Below are 19,227 nucleotides of genomic sequence, written 5' to 3' on the forward strand. Positions count from 1 at the left end.
TTGTCTTCATTTCCTTACCTCTTTCTCAACTCCTCAACACAAACCTACCCAGCTTCTGAACTCCATCTTCCATTGAGAAGCTATCTCTAGTCTCCCCATAGACTTCTCTGTTACTAAAACCATTGAGCATTTTAAAGGAACTCATGTTTCCTGACATTTTATTAGCACTTGACCCAATTAATACTCCTCTTCTTAACACAGTCTTCCTCCCTTAGCTTCTGTAATAGCCTAGAACTTCTCGGGCTGCTCCTTTCCCTATCTGTGTGTGTGTGCGCGTCTCCTCCTCCCCTCGGGAATTGTGTGCTGATGTCCCTCAACATTAGATTTTAGCTGTCCCCTCTTCTTGCTCTGTCCTTTAAAAGAATTAGTAACCATGTGGCTCACCTGTGGTCCCAAACACTTACATAAATACTTAGCTCATGTAACATCCACAGTAACCCTGTGAGAGATCACACAAGGGATCATGCCCAAGACCATGTACTAATTAATAAGCGGGGCTCACTTTCCAGTCCAGGCAGCCCAGAGGCTGGAGAAACCACTATAGTATATCAACTCCAGGCAACCTCATCTACATCCCTTACTTCACATAACATCTGTAGACTGGTGATGCCCACATGTTATCTCCAATTCTGACCTTTCCTCTGAACTCGGCAACTATAATCAAATGGTCTTTTTGGCAAAGAAACCTGCCCCCTGCCCCCATCTTACCTACTAGTGAATGCAGTGCAATCCACCGACTGCGTGAGAAACCCAGTTGTGATTTTTTAGATCAGCTGTCTCCTACCTTGGATCCCTCAGAGGCAGCTCAAACTCAGGATGACCAAAGCTGGTCTTATCCCCAGCCAGTCCACTGTAGTTATGTATGAGGGCATAACAAACCATTGCAACATTAGGCTGAATCAGCAATGTGTTAATTTCTTACAGATGCGGGACCGATGGAGAGGTTCCTCTTCCAATTCCCTGGGGTTGTTCAGTCAGGGAACCAGCAGTCTGAAATATCTAAGACCTTCTCCCATATGTGTTTGGCAGTGAGTGCTGGCTTCTTGGTTGGATTGCCTGGGTTCTTTCCAATGTAGTCTTTTTATCCTCCAGTAGGTCAGACCAGCTTGCAAAGATTACGAGGGAGGGAAATAAGAACCTGTAGGACCTCTCCAGGCCCAGTCTCAGAAGTATTATGATCCCAGATCCAACATACTCTGTTGGTCAAAGTAGGTTTTGGGATGAATCCAGATCCAAGGCAATGGTTGGCACTTCCTAATGGGAAGATGCAGTCTCCCATCTGCAGAACCACTGAACTTGTACAGCCAACCATCATCTCTGCTTGGGATACTGAGACAAGCTTTACTTTTGTGTCCCTTTAGCCCCCCTGCTTTGCAGCTGGATTTACAATTCAAAATGAAGATCTGTTCATGGCACCACCATACCACAATGCAACACTTAAATCCTCCTCTTCCTTATCTTCATCATCCCCAAATTCTTAGCATGATCTGAAAGGCAATAAAATTTGGCCTCTTTTTCTTCCGTGGTCTCTTCAAGCCCGGGGCCTTCTGCTATTTCCTCCACCTGGAATGCTCACCCCCACCCCCATTCAGTTGGCTAAATCCTGGTCAGTCATCAGATTTTGTCTCAAATATCACTTCCTAGCAGAACTTTTCCTTGACCCCAGACAAGGTAAATGTCTCCTGTCATATGTTTCCATATCACCAGGCGCTCATCCTTTACAGCACTTGGAAGAGTCACTTTGCAAATATAGTTTTACTCATTGGATTATTCTCGGCCCACTTAAATGGTAAATTCTGTAGTGGCAGAGCCCAAGCAGAGCCCAAGCAGCTTTTTGTATGTCAGGCCTAGAGCAGTGTCTGGGACGAAGTAAGCATGCAGTAATAATTTAGTTAAATGAAAGAATGTTGCTCGAATAAGGTGGACCAGTGCAGACCTTTGTTTATATTTTATTCTCCACTAACAAGGTAACATTCAAAGTAATTTACTCCTCCAGCCTAGAATCCATTATCTGCAAAAAATAAAATAAAATAAAATAAAAAATTAAAAAAATGCATAACAATATTCCTAATCACCAAGCTCTTCTGTAAGGACTATAAGAGATATAATTAAAGCAGTTCTCCCATTGTGCATGGAATACAGTAAATGCGTGCCGTCTGGAAACATGTACTGTGAGTGCTTTGTCATTAACACAGATCTAGAGAAGAGTGTGATTTGCCCCATCACACAGCTACAGCAGAGCCTGACCTGCACTGGTATCAGGAGTCTGTTACCTTGTTGCTTGTCTGAGGGACATGCTCAAGCTTCTAATTTGACAAGACTACTCTGGCTACAGTGTGTGTGTGTGTGTGTGTGTGTGTGTGTGTGTGTGCGTGTGTGTGTGTTGGGCACAGCCACCTTTCCTTTCTCGAACCACACCTCCAACAGCCCTTTCCTAGATTGACGTACTCTGATGTCCACAATCCCACGGCCCAAAAATACCCTCGTAGGAAAACATGATGCAATTCAAATACCTTCATTTGTAAAGTGGGGGGTTCAATCTTTTTTTTAAGCTTTTTTTTTTTTTAAGATTTTATTCATGTATTTGACAGAAAAAGAGTGAGCACAAGCAGGGGGAGATGCAGGCAGAGGCAGAGGCAGAGGGAGAAGCAGGCTCCCTGCTGAGCAGGAGCCCAATGTGGGGCTCGATCCCAGGACCCCAGGACCATGACCTGAGCCGAAGGCAGAGGCTCAACCGACTGAGCCACCCAGGTACCCCAAGGTTGTGTGTGGGGGGGAGGCTCATTCTAATTCTAAACTCATGTGTTGCTCCTCAAATCAATCAGATGATACACCTAGATTTGTGTGTGCACATTACGAATCGCAACCTATATCTTCTTCTTCTGCCAAGAGAGCCCAGTCTGATTGTGCCCCAGAAATGCCTTCGGGCACAAGCTCTTTGGTGAAAGGCATTGCTTCTGCAGTGGCATTGTGCATTGGGGGTAGTCACCCTCTGGCTTTCTCTCCCTTCACAACAAGGGCTTCTAAACCCAGGGTTGTTTTATAAGAGTCAGAAAGCGACACGAGGGAGGTCCGTGGGGGCCACTTAGGTGGGGACCTGGGAGTCTGTAGTTCACAGTTCCTAGTTCCTGGGACAAAAGCAATTGCCTGACTGACAGCCTGGGGAGGGGGCTTTTGCAGGCTTGTTTTCCAAGCTTCCCGCATTGCCTTTTATTTGTGTCCTCTCCCTGAAAAGGAGAGAGAGGAATATTGGTCTGAGTTGCAGCAGGGGCTTTGAAAGCTTTTCCATGCACTGCTGATAGCTGCCCACAGTTACACATATCCATCCTAGAATCTTCTTAACTGAGGAGAGCCGGTTCTAGTTTCTTTGCCCAAGGAGGATTTTCTCTCCCAGCTCGGGTTTCCTCCCCACCCCTCCCATTCTGTTTTAGAATGATTGTCCACTAATTAAATCAAGGGCCAGTGTTATGGACTGAAGTTGTCCCCCCAAACACATGTAATAGTAGCCCTCACCTCCAATGTGATGGTATTTGGAGACACATGGTATTTGGAGGTAATGAGGGTTCAGTGGGGTCATGAAAGTGGGGTCTCATGACGAGATTACGACTCTAATCAGAAGAGATACTGGAGAGACAGAGATCTCTCTGCACGCACATACAGTGGAAAGGCCACGTGAGGACACATGAGAAGATGCCTAGAAGCAGAGAGGAAACCTACCTCACTGACACCTTGACCTTGGACTTCCAGCTTCCCGAACTGTGAAATAACAAATTTCTGCTGTTAAAGTCACCCAGTCTGTGGTATTTTGTTATGGCAGCCCAAGCTTGCTAAAGTAATTAGAAGCTACCATCTAAGGGGGGGAAAAAAAAGAAAGATATAAAAAGACGTCACTGTTGTGACCTCAGAGGAAGCTGTGGCTACTGGGTGAATCAGGTGAAATGCCCTTTCATTTATCACCTGCAGAGGGTGACCAGGACCAGAGGGACAAATTGGCTTCAGCTAGCACTTCACTCAGTGGGGTTCTGCCTTGCTTTTAAGCTTCTCTTGATTCAAAGCCCCCCTTGGACTCCTTAATAACATCAGCAAAGGCCAGTCCAGCAAGGCATTGATTTTTGCCATTTTTAACCTACTGTCGGTGGTAACTTCTGTTATTATTAATATTGGTCTCCAAGTGGTTTAGATCATCTTGAGAATAGAAGCTTGCGGCATGAGGACAAATGGACTTTCTGAGTTCCTTGATCTTGATACTAAGTCCATCCTTAGACTCAGCCTCCCAAGAGTGGGGGTCCAAATGGGGCTTCAGTCCCCCTTCCGTATATTTCCAGAGATGTTAGGGAATTTCCCTCCTTTCCTTAGACCTGGGATTGGAGGAAGACTTCACGGCTCAAAGTTGCCCAGCTGGAAGAATGAAAGATCCGTGTCAAGACTCAACCCAGGCATGTAACGCACCCCAGTCAATCTTTTCAGAATTCAAGGCTCCACGTCTGCAAAATGAAAAGATTTAACAGTCTAGTACCTACTAGTCTATTTATGCTTTCTCTGAAGGAAGTGGTGTTCTGTATGTGTGCTGGCTTCTATGACTTTGGAAAGCATTTTCCAAAGCATCTTTCTCTGTATCAGTTGCTCCCCACGCATAAGCCAGCAGCATCAGCATAAATTCCCACCTAGGAATTTATAAGAAGTTCAGAATTCTGGGTCTCACCCAAAACCTACAAGATCGTAAGTTGAGAGATGGACGCTGTGATCTGTGTTTCCACAAGCCCTCAGAAGATTTAGATAAACAGTCAGTTTCAAGGACAACAGCAACCCGATTTTTAAGCACCTCTACCAACCTAAACATGAGAAGCCATGTAAAGTGGTCTCAACCCCCTTGCCAGGGTGACTGGTTCAGGTTGGTAAAACCGTTATAAAGCCCATGACTTCCCATCCATATTTGGTGAACAAGATATCTTATCTCTCCCCTTGGAGGTGAACCAGGAAAGCTGAGGTGTGAGTTGCTGCCAGTAGCTGTCCTGCACCAGGAGGGAAGCCCGCCTAAGGACAAGATCCACCGTGGAGGAATGCAGAAATGAAAGAACTACAGAGAAAAAGACCTAGATTTCCAACACAATCATGCCCGAAGTCAGAACTGTTGCTAGAATTTCTAATTAAGAAATACAACAGATTATCTTTATCTCTCAGCCACTTAGATTTGGATTTTCACTTATTTTGTACCCAAAATGTCCTGACTAATAGTGATAACAGAGAATCCATTTCGGAGTCTAGTGTAGAACCAAGAAATGTACAATGTTAGCTGAGAGCAAGAGGGTGATAGAATTGGGAATGGAGAGAAGTGAAGAGTTCCTACATATTTGGAAATAAGAAATTATGGGACTTCATTCTGCATGGGTAAAGGAGTGGAGACTATTCTAGAATTGGGAACAGAGATCAATCCCAGACCTTTAGATTTGCAGAGAATTTACTATCACTGCCCTTCTCCCAGTGCCCATGATGTATCCTGCCACACTTTTTGTCCCTATTATAATCCTTTCTCTTTTGTTTTTTCTTCACATCTCAATCTCGCCCTTTATTCGTTTCTGACCCACAGCTTTTTGCTGCCCAGATTTACTCCCCACCCCATTTTCCATGAAAAATAGTCAAGAAAACACATATAAACAAGTAAAATTTTAATAACCTAAGCTTAATACAAAATTGAAAGATCATTCTTTCTGTTAATCTGTTCACACAAAACAAGGTTTTGGAGCAATATCTGTAACTTAAGTGCTGAGTATGATGAGAGGAGGCAGCAATGACTTTGTCCTCAAGATTTTTATGGTCAAGAACAGTATCAGCCATTTTTGCCTGTAAAGGGTCAGATGGTAAACGTTTTCAGTTTGTGGGCCATATGATCTGTTAGAGCTCTTGAACTCTGCCCATGCAGAGTGAAAGCAGCCATAGACAAAATGTAAATGAATGTGTATGGCTGTGTCCCAATAAAACTTTATTTATAAAATCAGTCAGTAGACCAGATTTGACTCTTGGGCCACAGTTTGCTGACCACTGATCTAAACAGACATCTGAGAAGGACATGGTAATGCAACACAGAGAAACAGTGACAGAGTATCTTCTAAGTGAGCTGAATACTTACAGACTGCTTGAAGGGACAATTTTAAGCTAAGGAAGTATTTTCATGTTTCTTCTTTGTTGGTCTTGCCCACAGACATACTGTAAATTAAAGACTTCTTGAACCACTGTCCTCTAGGACTGATACAAAAACCAGACTTGTTAAGACTTACTGAGGAATTAGCCTACTTAACCAATAAGAAAGCATAAATTGAAAAGAATATATAAGAAGCCATTTTGTTATTTCTTACTACATGGAAGTAGGAAAATAGTGGAAGCAAATTGTATCTAAACTCCCAGCTAGATCTACCCCTTCCCCTTATGCTAGAACCTAAGACCTCTCCACTATCCTTGAGGTACCAAAACCCTACAATAAATTTATAGATAAATGTAGAGAGAATCAGGCTCTTCACAATATTGAATCGTTATAAGAAGTGTACTTTCCTCAATTCTTTTTCAATTCTTCTTTTATGCCTCCCGGTAGAGTTTTGTCATTTTCTTCCAACAAACACTGACCATTTCTCCAGTTTATTCCTAGATGGTTTATCTTTTTTGTTGCTCTTGCAAATGGGATCTTTCCTGAATTTGATTTTTTGACTTTCCTCTCTGTGTCTAGGAAGTGATTGATTTTTTTTAATATTAACTTCTTAACCAGGAAATTTATAATCTCTTACTGTTACTATAGTTTTTCAGTTAAATCTCTTCCCAAGTATACAATCATACCATGTCAAATATTAATACATTTGACTCCATTTTTTGATACTCGATATTCTTTTCTTACTGCATTGATTAATACTTTCAAAACAATTGAAGTGAAAGGTGCTTTGTTCCTTATTTTAATGATAACTCTTCTTGTATTTTACTTATCAATCATGATGTTTACCTGACATTTCATGTGTACTTATCAGATTAAAGATTTATAAATATATTCATAATTTATTGAATTTTTTATTGGTAGAAGTAAATAAAGAACCCAGAAATTGATCCTTGTATATAAGTGAATTAATATGGTAAAATTCGTTTCTCAAGTCAGTGGAAAATGATGGATTATTTAATAAATGGTACTAATGGAATATTATCCATCAGAAGAAAATATATTTGGACCACTATATTGTTTCCCAAAGGAATTCCCAGTGGCATAAACATTCCAGTATTAAAAAAAAATACAATATTGATGGTAAAATATGCTGTTAACAAAGTCAGTAGTTGATAAAAATAGATTTTACTAAATTTTTTCAATGCAGATGCATACCAAAGATAGCAGATAAAGGGTCATGTGTATAATGCCCAAAGAACATTTACAAACAGAAAAATACATAGACTCTAACAGAAAAAAAAAAAGTGGACAAAAGCTGTAAAAAAGAAATTCAGAAGAGAACATACTCAAATGGCCAACATACATAAGGGACTCCCATTCACTAGAAGAGAGGGAAATACAAATTTAAATCATAAGAAGATATATTCTTATGACCATCAGATAGCAGAAAAGAAATAGCATCAAATATGGTATAGGGTGCAGATAGAGCACTCTTTTTTTTAATTAAAGAATTTTTTGTTAATGTATAATGTTTCATTAGCCCCAGGGATACAGGTCTGTGAATTGTCAGGTTTACATACTTCGCAGCACTCACCATAGCACACACCCTCCCCAACGTCCATCACCTAACCACCCTCCCCCTACCTCACTCCCCTCAGCAACCCTCAGTTTGTTTTGTGAGATTAAAAATCAGATAGAGCACTCTTACATTACTTGTGCAGATTTGAATTTTTACAGGTTTGGGGGCTATCAATCTTGCCACATCCATTAAATTTCAAATTACATGTATTCTTCAACCGAGCCGGCTTAATCTTGGGGATCAGTTTTCTGGGTACTGTGATGGACACTCTAGCACACCACTAGATGTCCTCTTCAAGACCCATTCCCTCGTTCCTCTACCGGTGAGGAGTGCTGAGTCAGTGCTCCACCAATGGAGCAGATCTGCTTTGTGTGATACAGAATGAGGAACAGGGGCACCTGGGTGGCTCAGTAGCTTAACCTCCCAACTCCCAGTTTCAGTTCAGGTCATGATCTCAGGGTCATGAGTTTGAGCCCCTTATTAGGCTGTGGGCTAGTGTAGAGTCTTCTAGGGACTCTCTCTTCCTCTATTCCTGCCCCTCCCCCCACTTGCACACACTCTCTCCCTCTCTCTCTCTAAAATAAATAAATAAATCTTAAAAGTATCCTCTATAACGTAAGGGATTATGTTATAGAGATTAGACTTGACACAATCATAGGAGGTAGCGTGGCATTGTCTGGTACCCGACATCTGGCATTAGGGCAGAAGTCACTATAGGTCAGCTAGACCAGCAGTGAGGAAGGAACACTGAGCCGGGACCAGAGGAAGAGCACATCACACCCAGTAGGATGTGCTGACTCCATGACCACAAACAGGTCTCCCAGGAGCTCCGATCACAATGTCGTAGGACCCGAAGGAGAAGCTGGTACCCTTCATCATGGACCTGCATGCTCACTTGGCCCAGGACTCAGAGAAACTATAGGAATAGATGTGGTGGGAGGGATTATGGGTCCATGCACTCAAAAATCAGGTGAGCTAGTAGATTAACAAAAATGTGTGCCAGCTACCCATGCCTGCTGGTCTACTTGAATTTTTCAGACATAACAAAATGGCTGTCCCTTTACTTCTGCCTTCTGAATCTCACACAGCTTTCTTGTGTGATTAACACTAACCTGGAGCAATCCAAGGAAGGGAATTCTGGGCAATGTATTTCCAGATTAGCTAAAGGAATACAAGACAAAACTATGCAATAACTCCCAGAGAAGTTACTCTCCAAGAATTATCATCATCCAAAGGGAGCTGCCACATCCGTCCAAGGGCAACCCTTCCCTGGAATCAGCACCTTCTATGGTGGTACAAAGGTTTGATTTCCCTGCCTCAATGGGTATGACTTCAAGCAACCATCCAATGTCCAAGCTATCAAATTCCTTGAGGCTTCTGATCCTGTAGTTCAAACTCACTTTCTGTCCAAACCTTGCCTCTCACCGTAAAAAGACATTGATCTTGGGAGCAACTCCCAATAAGCCTCTTGCAGCAATTCTCAGGCACTCAAAGTTTGTTTTCCAGGACACCCAACCCATTATAATTACATATACCTATCTTGTAATGCATTGTTTGTAGGGGCAAAATGAGGAAATTATATGAATTCCAATTATAGTTAAAAAATATATTATGATATATCCATACCATAGAATATTTGCCAGAAAGAAAATGCTCTGGGGCTATAGATGTTGATGTGGAAGGATTCCCACTAGGTATTTTGTTGAGGGAGAAAAGCAATATATAGAAAATTCTGTGCATCATAAAAATATATTTTGTTAAATAATACCAAACTCATACACAACCTCCTTGTGTATATGGATTTTGTATATGTGTGAGTCTGTATGTATGTGCATACATATATCTTTGCATATAATTACATAGGCAGGAAATTAGAAAGTCTATATGCTAAGTTGATGACCCAGCTTACTTGGTGGGAAAGATAAAGTTTGAAGGGGAGGGAAGAAGAGAAAAACAAGCAAAAATGTATACTCTGATAAATGAGCCTAAGATCACATCTGTGCAATGATATAAATAATATATTTATATGTATGTGTATGTATTTAAAAATATATTTGCATACAATTATCCATAAATCAAATATGGTGCATTTATATCTACTTACATTAAATAAATTAAGATGTGCGGACCTTTTGCAAGGTATTGACAACATCATAAAAAATAAACTTAGATCAGAAATAAGTCCTTCATTTTATCAATAGAATTTCTGATCTACATGGAGAAGGTCATTAATGAGTTAGACACAATTTTTAATGTCATAACATCCATTCCTTTCTGTTAGTACACATTAATTTCTTAATGTGTCATAAGATCCCAGTTAGTAATTTATTTATGGTGTTTGGCTCAATATTCTTAGGGAGATTGTTTCTTAACTTTAATTGGGGGGGATCTCTGTCTACTGACTGAGATCAGGTCTGGAGAGTGGGATGGGAAGAGCTTGGTTAGAAGAACCAAGGTGAGAATCAGTTGGAGGAATCTCAGTGAGAAACAGTAATTTAGAGGAAGATGGTGGTATGAGAAGGGACCTAAGATTAGACCAGAAATACCATGGAAGTGCTAAAGAGAAGCTTTGTTGCTAGATTCTAGGTGAGGAACTGAGGTTGGGAAGGGCACAGGATGGTAGGTAGGCTTCTGTATTTGGAAACTTGGTGTTCAATGCACAGTTTGGAAGATGGAAGACCAGTATATAGTAGGGGAGGGAAGGGAGGAAAAGAAAGACAATATATGAAAATGGACACTCAAGACCACTGGGAAATTATAATCAGTTTTGCAAAGCTTTTCAAACATTTTGTTTGCTATAATGAAAAATAAGGATCTGAAAAGTGAATTTGTCCTTCCCCCACTTTTTTTTTTTTTAATTTGCACTTCTTGAAAGCTCCCTAGACTCTGAGACGGTATCCATCTCTGACATAGGTGGTGGCCCAGCCCACAAATGACATTCCTGATGTAGCTGACTTCTGTTTCAAAAACACAGGACCAGGAACTTGGAGCAGCATTTCTCTGGGGCCCCAACCATGTTAGTTATGAGGGTAGATGTTTAGAGCTATGACTTATACATCTGAGTGCCGGATCCCAAGTGAAAGAATCCTCCACACGCCCCCCCCCTTTTTAAAAAGATTTTTATTTATTTATTTGAGAAAGAGAGAGTGAGAGTGAGAGAGCAAGCAAGGGGCAGAAGAGGCAGAGGAAGAAGCAGGCTCCCCATGGAGCCAGGAGCCAGACTGGCTCCATCTCAGGACCCTGGGATCACGACGTGAGCCAAAGGCAAATGCTTAACCGACTGAGCCACCCAGGCATCCCCCTTCCTGTGTTCCTTAACAAACCTATTGTTCATGTGTGTTATGTGGGGCCCTCTAAAGTGTGTATGTTGTCTGGGGCAGGGGGGTGTCAGTGCTGTCTTTGTCTTGGTCAAGGTTAAAGAGCAAGATGGAGACAGAGGAATCAATGTCCTCCCATGACAGTGGGTTTTTAATTATGGCGGGATGGTGGTGAGGACATCTGATATAATCAAGTACATGGCAATATTTTGCAGAAAATAGAGTAGAAGAGTTTGCAGTGGGGCATGGCTACGGAATGTAATCAGACTAGAATATATCCAATGAGTCGAAGAAAGAAAAGAAAATCCTAGTTATAATGAATAACCAGGGACACCTGGATCTCCCAGAGGTGATGAGGACAATAAGAATGGAGTCATTATGGAAACAGTTTCTTGCTTAGGCCCCATTGCTTCTTTGGTCATTTGGGGTTCTCCCAGCAGTGTGGCGGTGATACAGAGATGCTCACTCAGGTCTCTCTTGTTCAATCAGGAACAGTCTCAAGGGAAGCACCCCATCTGTGTTAGGTGGTGAAAAGCATGATCTTGTAGTGTCAACAGAGCCCTTGGGAGAGCCACCTAAGCTCATTAATGCTGCCTAATGCAGGCAGAGTCCCCCAGACCTCAAATCTCTTCCTCTCTTTCTTCCTTCCTTCCTTTCTTTTTCTTTCTTTCTTTCTTTCTTTCTTTCTTTCTTTCTTTCTTTTTCTTTCTTTCTTTCTTTCTCTTTCTCTTCCTTCCTTCCTCCCTCCTTCCTTCCCTTCCTTCCTTCCTTCTTTCCTTCCTTCCTTCTTTTTTTCCAAAACTCCTTCTTTCAATTCCTTTTTTTCCAAATTGTCTATCAATTTTACGTGCTTCAAATACCATGGTCATGACAAACAAATATAACGTTTTCATTTTTAAATTTATATTGTATTTTTTCCATCTTTACTGTAATATAATTAACATGATGCTGTAAAGTTTAAGGTGTACAATCCGATAGTTTGATACATGTGTATATCATGAATTGTTTACCGCTGTAAACCTCACATAATTAACTGTGTGGCTGTCCTTGTGATGATGGGAACTTTAAAGCTCTGTTTTCATAGCAACTGCGGAGGATACAATTCAAGGTTGTAAACACTAGTCACCACGCTGTGCCCTAGAGCCCCAGGACTCCTTCATTTCAGGACTGGAAGTTAATACCCTTTGATTTCTTTTTCAACAGAAAAAAGATATTCCTTGCATTTCTGGGTGCATTTTTAAATTTTGGTTTTTATTTTGAGAATTACTCGGTAGTTTTCATACATACTATTCAGGAATGTGATCCATATTATTTTCACTTCAGGATTGACTAAGGATTGTTTATTTCCTAATATGTGTTCAATGTTTGTAAACACTCCATAGATACTTGGAAAAATGCTGCCTTCCAGTGTACAAGAGGGAAGACGGTCCTCTATTGGGTCTACCTTTTAAATTACACCATAAGTCCCCCGTATAACTTTTAAAATGGATCAATGGGATCAGCCACGGAGGAGACAGAGGTTGAACTCTGCTAGTTAACATTTTTCTAGTTTGTTTTTTTCCCCCTTTCTACTGCCTGCAATTCTTGGTTACAGATTTTAATTATTTTGTTATTTGGGGCATGAAGACTCATGAGCATTTAATCTTCTGTGTGTTTGTGCCTTTTATTATGATAAAGCACTTCTGTCACTTAGGTTTATGTCTTGGCGTTAACGGTGATGTTAATATTGCAACCTCTGATTTACATTTTACTTGTGTGTCTCCGGTGGGATTTTGGTCTGTATGTCACTTCAACCCTGCTGAGTCCATTTCAGATACGTTTCATATAAATGGCATGTAGTTAGGTTTTATTTTTTTATATAATCTGAGTCTTTTTCTTTCAATGGCTAGTTTATCCCACTGACATTTGTTGCTCTAACAGCTATTTTTGTTCTGAATTCTAGCGTTTATGATATTCCATTTTTAACATTTCTTACGGTGTCTGCTATTTTCTTGTGGTCAACATTTTCTCTCGCTTTGTATGATTTTGGTTTACTTTTCATAGGTTGTAATGTTCAGAGACTCTATTTTTTCCATCATTGCCTTTATAACTTTAAGTACCATAATATATAGAAATATTCTTACTAATCTGTCAATTTCAAGTAGTATCAAATAAAAAAGGAGGACCATAATACTCTGACAATTTCTCCCAACTTCTCTCCACATTTAACACCAAATGTTGGTAAGTTACATTATGATTTTTAAATTGTCAGGTTAAAAAACACATTTACACTTTTCTGTGAAACTTACTACATCTGTTTAGCCACAGTTTTAAATATAAATGGAATCAATGCAGGCCACCCAGCCCTTCACCTCTCAGCTCCTACCTGGAGCTTTTCACTTTCTTTAACCATTCGCTTGCTGGAATGTTGCCATCTTTACCATCTTTGACACCCTCTTGGGCTCCCCACCTCCCACATCTCCCCATAACTGTGCAAGGTTTCCCATTTTCTACAGCTTATAAGCCACAACTCTGAGTATTAGACTCAAATCTCTCCATGCGTTTGTCCCTTTCTCCCCTCCTAGCTCTGCCCCCATCAATTCCTGCCTCCATGTTCCAATTTCATTGGTCCATCCATGATCATTTACTCATTGATCGTGCTCTTCGATGCTCCTGGACCAGCACTCACACTGCCAAATACTTCACTCTCCTTGCCTTATTTTCAGCTAATTCTTGTTTATTCAAAAACTTTCAGGTCAGAATTTATATTTATACTTCAAGAAAAGTTTTATTGAAATATAACTTGCATATAAAAAGTTACAAATTTTGAGGGGACAGCTTGATGAATAGTAAAGTATTTGACTCTCCATTGAGGAGACAGAAATGTACATGTCAGAACCCAGCCTAGGCACCCATAGTCTCTGCCACCCTCCCCAAAGGGAAGGACTTGTCACTGCTAGTGATCCCTGTCAGTTTATAAACTTCCCATGCATGGAATGATAATGCATGTGTACATTTATGTCTGAGTCCTCAGACCCTGTAGGTTTTGGTCACCTGCTTGAACCTGGTCACCTCCCCAAGCCCAACCCCCCAGGCCTTACCAGCCACAGCTGCTGCCTGTCTGTCTTCTCAATTCCATTCCCAAGTACCCCCTCACCCCCATCCCCACCAACCAGGCCACCTGTCAGCATTGATGGGGCTCCTCAGTCAGGGACCACTGGCCTTGTCACCTCAAAGAAAATAAGAAAAACAGAAGAAATGGGACACAAAGAAAGACATGGATATAGAATCTTTTTTTTTTTTTTAAAGAAAGGATAGCATTCTTATTTTGAGTTATTGAGATTTTAAATTCTGGTGTTTCATATATATAATAGAATATACAATATTATATATATAGATATATATTTGATTTATATATATTCTATCCTATATATAGTTTATGCATATATGTGTATAAATGTGCGATTTATATATACATATATTCTATCCTATATATGTGATTTATACATATATGTGTATATATATTATATATATATATTTCTATCTTATTTTGAGGTATGGAGATTTTCAATTCTAGTATTTCATATACATAACAGAATATATATATGATATATATTATTTCTATGGATACATTTCTATCATATATGTGATTTCTGTGTATTTATTTTTATCATATATATCGTGTCTATATTGTATACTTGATTTCTAGTGAAATTTTCCATCTTGTCATATAAACAGCTATTAAAAAAATAAAAATAAACAGATTAAAAGTCATGTGAAAGCTTATGTCTGACAGTTTCAACATCTCCATCAGCTATGGATACGTGTATAATCATCTATTTCTTTTCTTGGTCCTTTTTCTTGGAATTCCCATAATATTTAACAGAGTCACAGACTTACAATAGGCAAAGATGTTACATACCTTGTCTAGGGAGTCTCCGGATGATATTCTTTTATTTCAGATTTCTCTTGTTTTCTTGAGTCCTCTAGACTATGATTGGGAATAAGATTACTACTGGACCGCCAATCTGGGATGGAGAGAATTTGAGGTTGATTTTTAGGTTTTACAAGACATAGTCCTGTTGACTCTCTGAACATTTCGGGGTCCCTGTTTGAAATCAAAGGGTGTTTCCCAGGACTCCTTCACCTTCAAGTGTTCTGGACCAACATGTCCATCTCTCTCATGCCGTAAAGCTTCCAGACTCTCAGTCCCTTAGCATTTCCTTTCTACTGGGCTTTTCCATCTTGGCCAACATAAGGTGCACATCAGAGAATGGATGAAGGGGAAGAGCATTCCCATCGGCTATGGATATAATGTGATAAATATGTGTATAATCATGTGATTGCAAGCAATTTCAGTTTTATTAAATCTTGTTGGTGTTTCTCCAAAGCAGTCGCACCCATTAAAATTCTCAGTCACACTGTACACGAGTTCATGTTGTTCAACATCCTTGCCAATACTTGGTTTGATATCAGATTTTAAAATTTTTGCCAATTTTATGAGCATGCAGAAGAAAAGAACTGATTTGCAATTCTTTCACAACTATGAGACTCAATACTTTTTTTTTAAAGATTTATTTATTTATTTATTTATTTGAGAGAGGGAGAGAGAGAGAGCACGAGTTGGGGGGAAGATGGAGAGAAATGTCTGATGCTTAACTAACTGACGCATCCAGGTGCCCCTATTTTTTTCATATATTTATTGGCCACTCAAGTTTGTTCTCCTAAAAGTTTAACATTGAGGCCTATATTTTTATTAGATTGTTTGCATTTATCTAACTTATTTTAGGGATATTTCATATAATTTGCATACTAAGTCTTTACTTTACTTTACTTTACCACCAAAGTCTTTAATTTACCACCAAATACAATGATGACATGCGACCAGATTGTACGTGGTGTCTTCACTATTTTTGTGACTTGACATTTTAATTTCTTTGGTATAATCCCAATCAAGCTTTTCCCTTATAGTCTGTGGGGAATTTAGGTAAATAGGTATTTTTCTGTACTGTCTTTATTTAAATTTCAGTTGTTCACTTTGAGATCAATATTCCATATGAAACTAGTTTCATTTATAGTTTCATTTTTTTCCCTAAGAGGACCATCATTTGCCCACAGCACAGCTAAATACAGAACATGTTTTCATTACTGACTCAGAATGGCACTTCCGTCAGGTATCAGCATTTTCTAGATAATTTTAAGTTTTTGTTTCTAAAATCCTACTCTGTTCATGTTATCCTTTTTCATCCTTGCATCAAAACTACATTGTCTTAGTTACTGTAGCTTATAATAATTCTTGGTATTTATTATGACAAGTCTACCTTTTATTCTCAGTTAACTTGATTATTTCAAGGCTTTTATTCTTTGAGGCCCATTTTAGAATCCATTTTTCCAGTTCCATGATAAGGCCTTTGTGATTTTGAGTTGAAATGCTTTCAATTTAGAAATTTGTTTGGGGCTATTTACTCTTTTATCTGTTGAGTTTCTGTGACCATAGGGTGGTCATATAAATTATCAGCAAATGGCAGATGTATAGCTAGGAAATATTTATGTATTGATCACCATATTGTTATTATATTGATGAAACTATAAAATAATTCTCTTCAAAACCTAGTTTCAAAGATTAAATAATACCTAAAAAGAAAAATGACAAGTATCTGTGTAAAAGGGGATAAAATTAGAAAAATGATCTTGTTTTGGACTATTAAAATGCAACATAAGCAGAATAGCTATTCTTAATACAAATATTTAAGCGATTTCTTAGGTCTTTCTGTTTATAGTACAGAGTAAATGACATTTTTATGGAGGATTTTTTGTTATTTTTTTAATTTTTTTTTTTTTAATTGACCTCAGAGTACAATTCATGATTAATAAACTCAAAATTGTCACTATCTTGAATCTATTCTTCCCATGTATACAATAGTTTTGACAAACATCTTATTTTTAAAAAATATTTGTTTTGTTTTAGGGAAAAAAAAAAGAAAATGAGTGGGAGGGTCAGAGGGAGAGAGAGGGAGAGAGAATCCTAAGCAGACTTGGTTCTGAGTATGGAGCCCCACATGAGGCTTGATCTCATGACCCTGAGATCATGACCTGAGCTGAAACGAAGAGTCAGACGTTTAACCAACTTCACCACCCAGGCACCCCTTTGACAAATATCTTCATAAAACAAAATAATCCACTGAGCTTCTCTGTAATTATTTTGAATTTTTGACAATTTTAGTACCATAAAATCATAGAGTTTTGATGTTACTCTACTCTAGTATAGAAGAAATGTATCTAACTAAAAGTAGAAACCATCAGAATATTTCCCTATTGGGTGAGGTATTTCAAAATATAGTTGTCCAAATTTAACATTAAATCTGCTACACTCGGGGCGCCTGGGTGGCTCAGTGGTTTAAGCCGCTGCCTTCGGCTCAGGTCATGATCTCAGGGTCCTGGGATCGAGTCCCACATCGGGCTCTCTGCTCAGCAGGGAGCCTGCTTCCCTCTCACTCTCTCTGACTACCTCTCTGCCTACTTATGATCTCTCTCTGTCAAATAAATAAATAAAATCTTTAAAAAAAAAATCTGCTACACTCTTTGAACTCTTTTTATTTAATTTACTTGGGGGTGTTTTTGGCCTTTGGGGGTATATTTTTATGTAATACACACATACAAAGAAGTGTAAGTATAATAATCTTACACTTTGATCCAGCAACCAGTTCCAGTTCAAGAAGAACATTGCCCATGTTCCAAACCACCAGCCCCACTCCCCTTCCTGTCTCCTTGCAGTGACCATACCCATCCTTCAACAAAGACACCACTAACTTGATATCTAACACCATGGATTAGATTGGCCTCCTTGTATACTTTACATAAATGATATTTTAGAGAATGGAGTTTTCATATCTGGCTTTTTTAAGTGAACATTATGTTTGTAAGATTCCATCATGTTTTGGAGAACAATTCCAGATCGTTTGTTTTCATTGCTGTCTATTATACCATTGTACAGATAGGTCATAATTTATCTATTCTACATTGTGATATTTTTCAGTTTCAAGCTATAATGGCGAGTGGTGCTGTGGACAGTTTATTGCGTGTCTCATGGTGAACTGACAATCACGTTTCTTTGGGATGTGCAAGTAGGAGAGGAAGTCCTATTTCATAGGGTGTGCATGCATTCTTATTTACGAGAGTTCCAGTTGCTCCACAATCTTAACAAGCTTTGGTGTTTTCAGATGTTCTGTGTTTCAGATGTTCTGGTGGGGTGTCATAGTTGCACAATTTTTCTTGGTGGCATTTTTTTGTGCCTTTTTTTATTAGCTTCTTTTTCTTAGAGAGTAGAAGGGATTCTTCAATTGTATTGGATGCAAATCTTTGTCCATCTTCTCTAAATATATAACATGCTTTTTTCCTCTACCAATAGTACAGATAAACCTAAGTTCAAAATTTTACCCATAAAAGGAAAAACATAATACTTTAATTTAGAAAATATTTTCTCTGTAGGTAACTGGTGTATCTGTTGAGTTCTGAAAAGAATTTTCTAAAAGAGAACTATTCTAACTTCTATTTTTATCACATTTAAGTGTATAAATATTTTAGCCTTAATATGTTTATTTGTCAAATAGATTAATCCAATTCAGTGGCATGTTTTGGATTATAAAACGGTGCAATATGCAGAGATAGAATTTTTGTTTTCTTTTCGTTGTTGCTCTCGCTGTTACACTTTTCATTGCTCTTGTACATACTCTTTTATGTCTTCTCTTTTTCAAACTGTTTCCAACTGATACATTTAATGAAGAGTGTAATCTGCTATGCATTTTGGCATTTTATTTGTTGAATACTCTGATTAAAGATTTTCAACTAAATTTGCAAAAAATATACAAACAAAATTGAGAGAAATATTTTTTTAAAAAGTGTTAATGACCATTGTAAGCAATGTTGCTTCATTTCCCAGAGTGTTTCAAAAGTTCAAGTATTTCTAAAATCTATTCAGTGACAGATGGCAGAGAGAAAATATGTCTCTCATGTTCACATACTTCTTAATTTGGTACTGGTTTTATCACAAATATTTTGTGGTTTGCTTATTGCATATATTAAAAAACTGCTATACAATCTAACAACTGTATTAGAGCTTCTATTTTCTAACTGACAAGTCTAAGTGAATTTATTTTTCTTATATATTTTGAATTTACTAAGAACATTGTTTTACTATGGTGGGGCACCTGAGT

Source organism: Meles meles, chromosome 6, assembly GCF_922984935.1.
Source record: "Meles meles chromosome 6, mMelMel3.1 paternal haplotype, whole genome shotgun sequence".
Lineage (NCBI taxonomy): Eukaryota > Metazoa > Chordata > Mammalia > Carnivora > Mustelidae > Meles > Meles meles.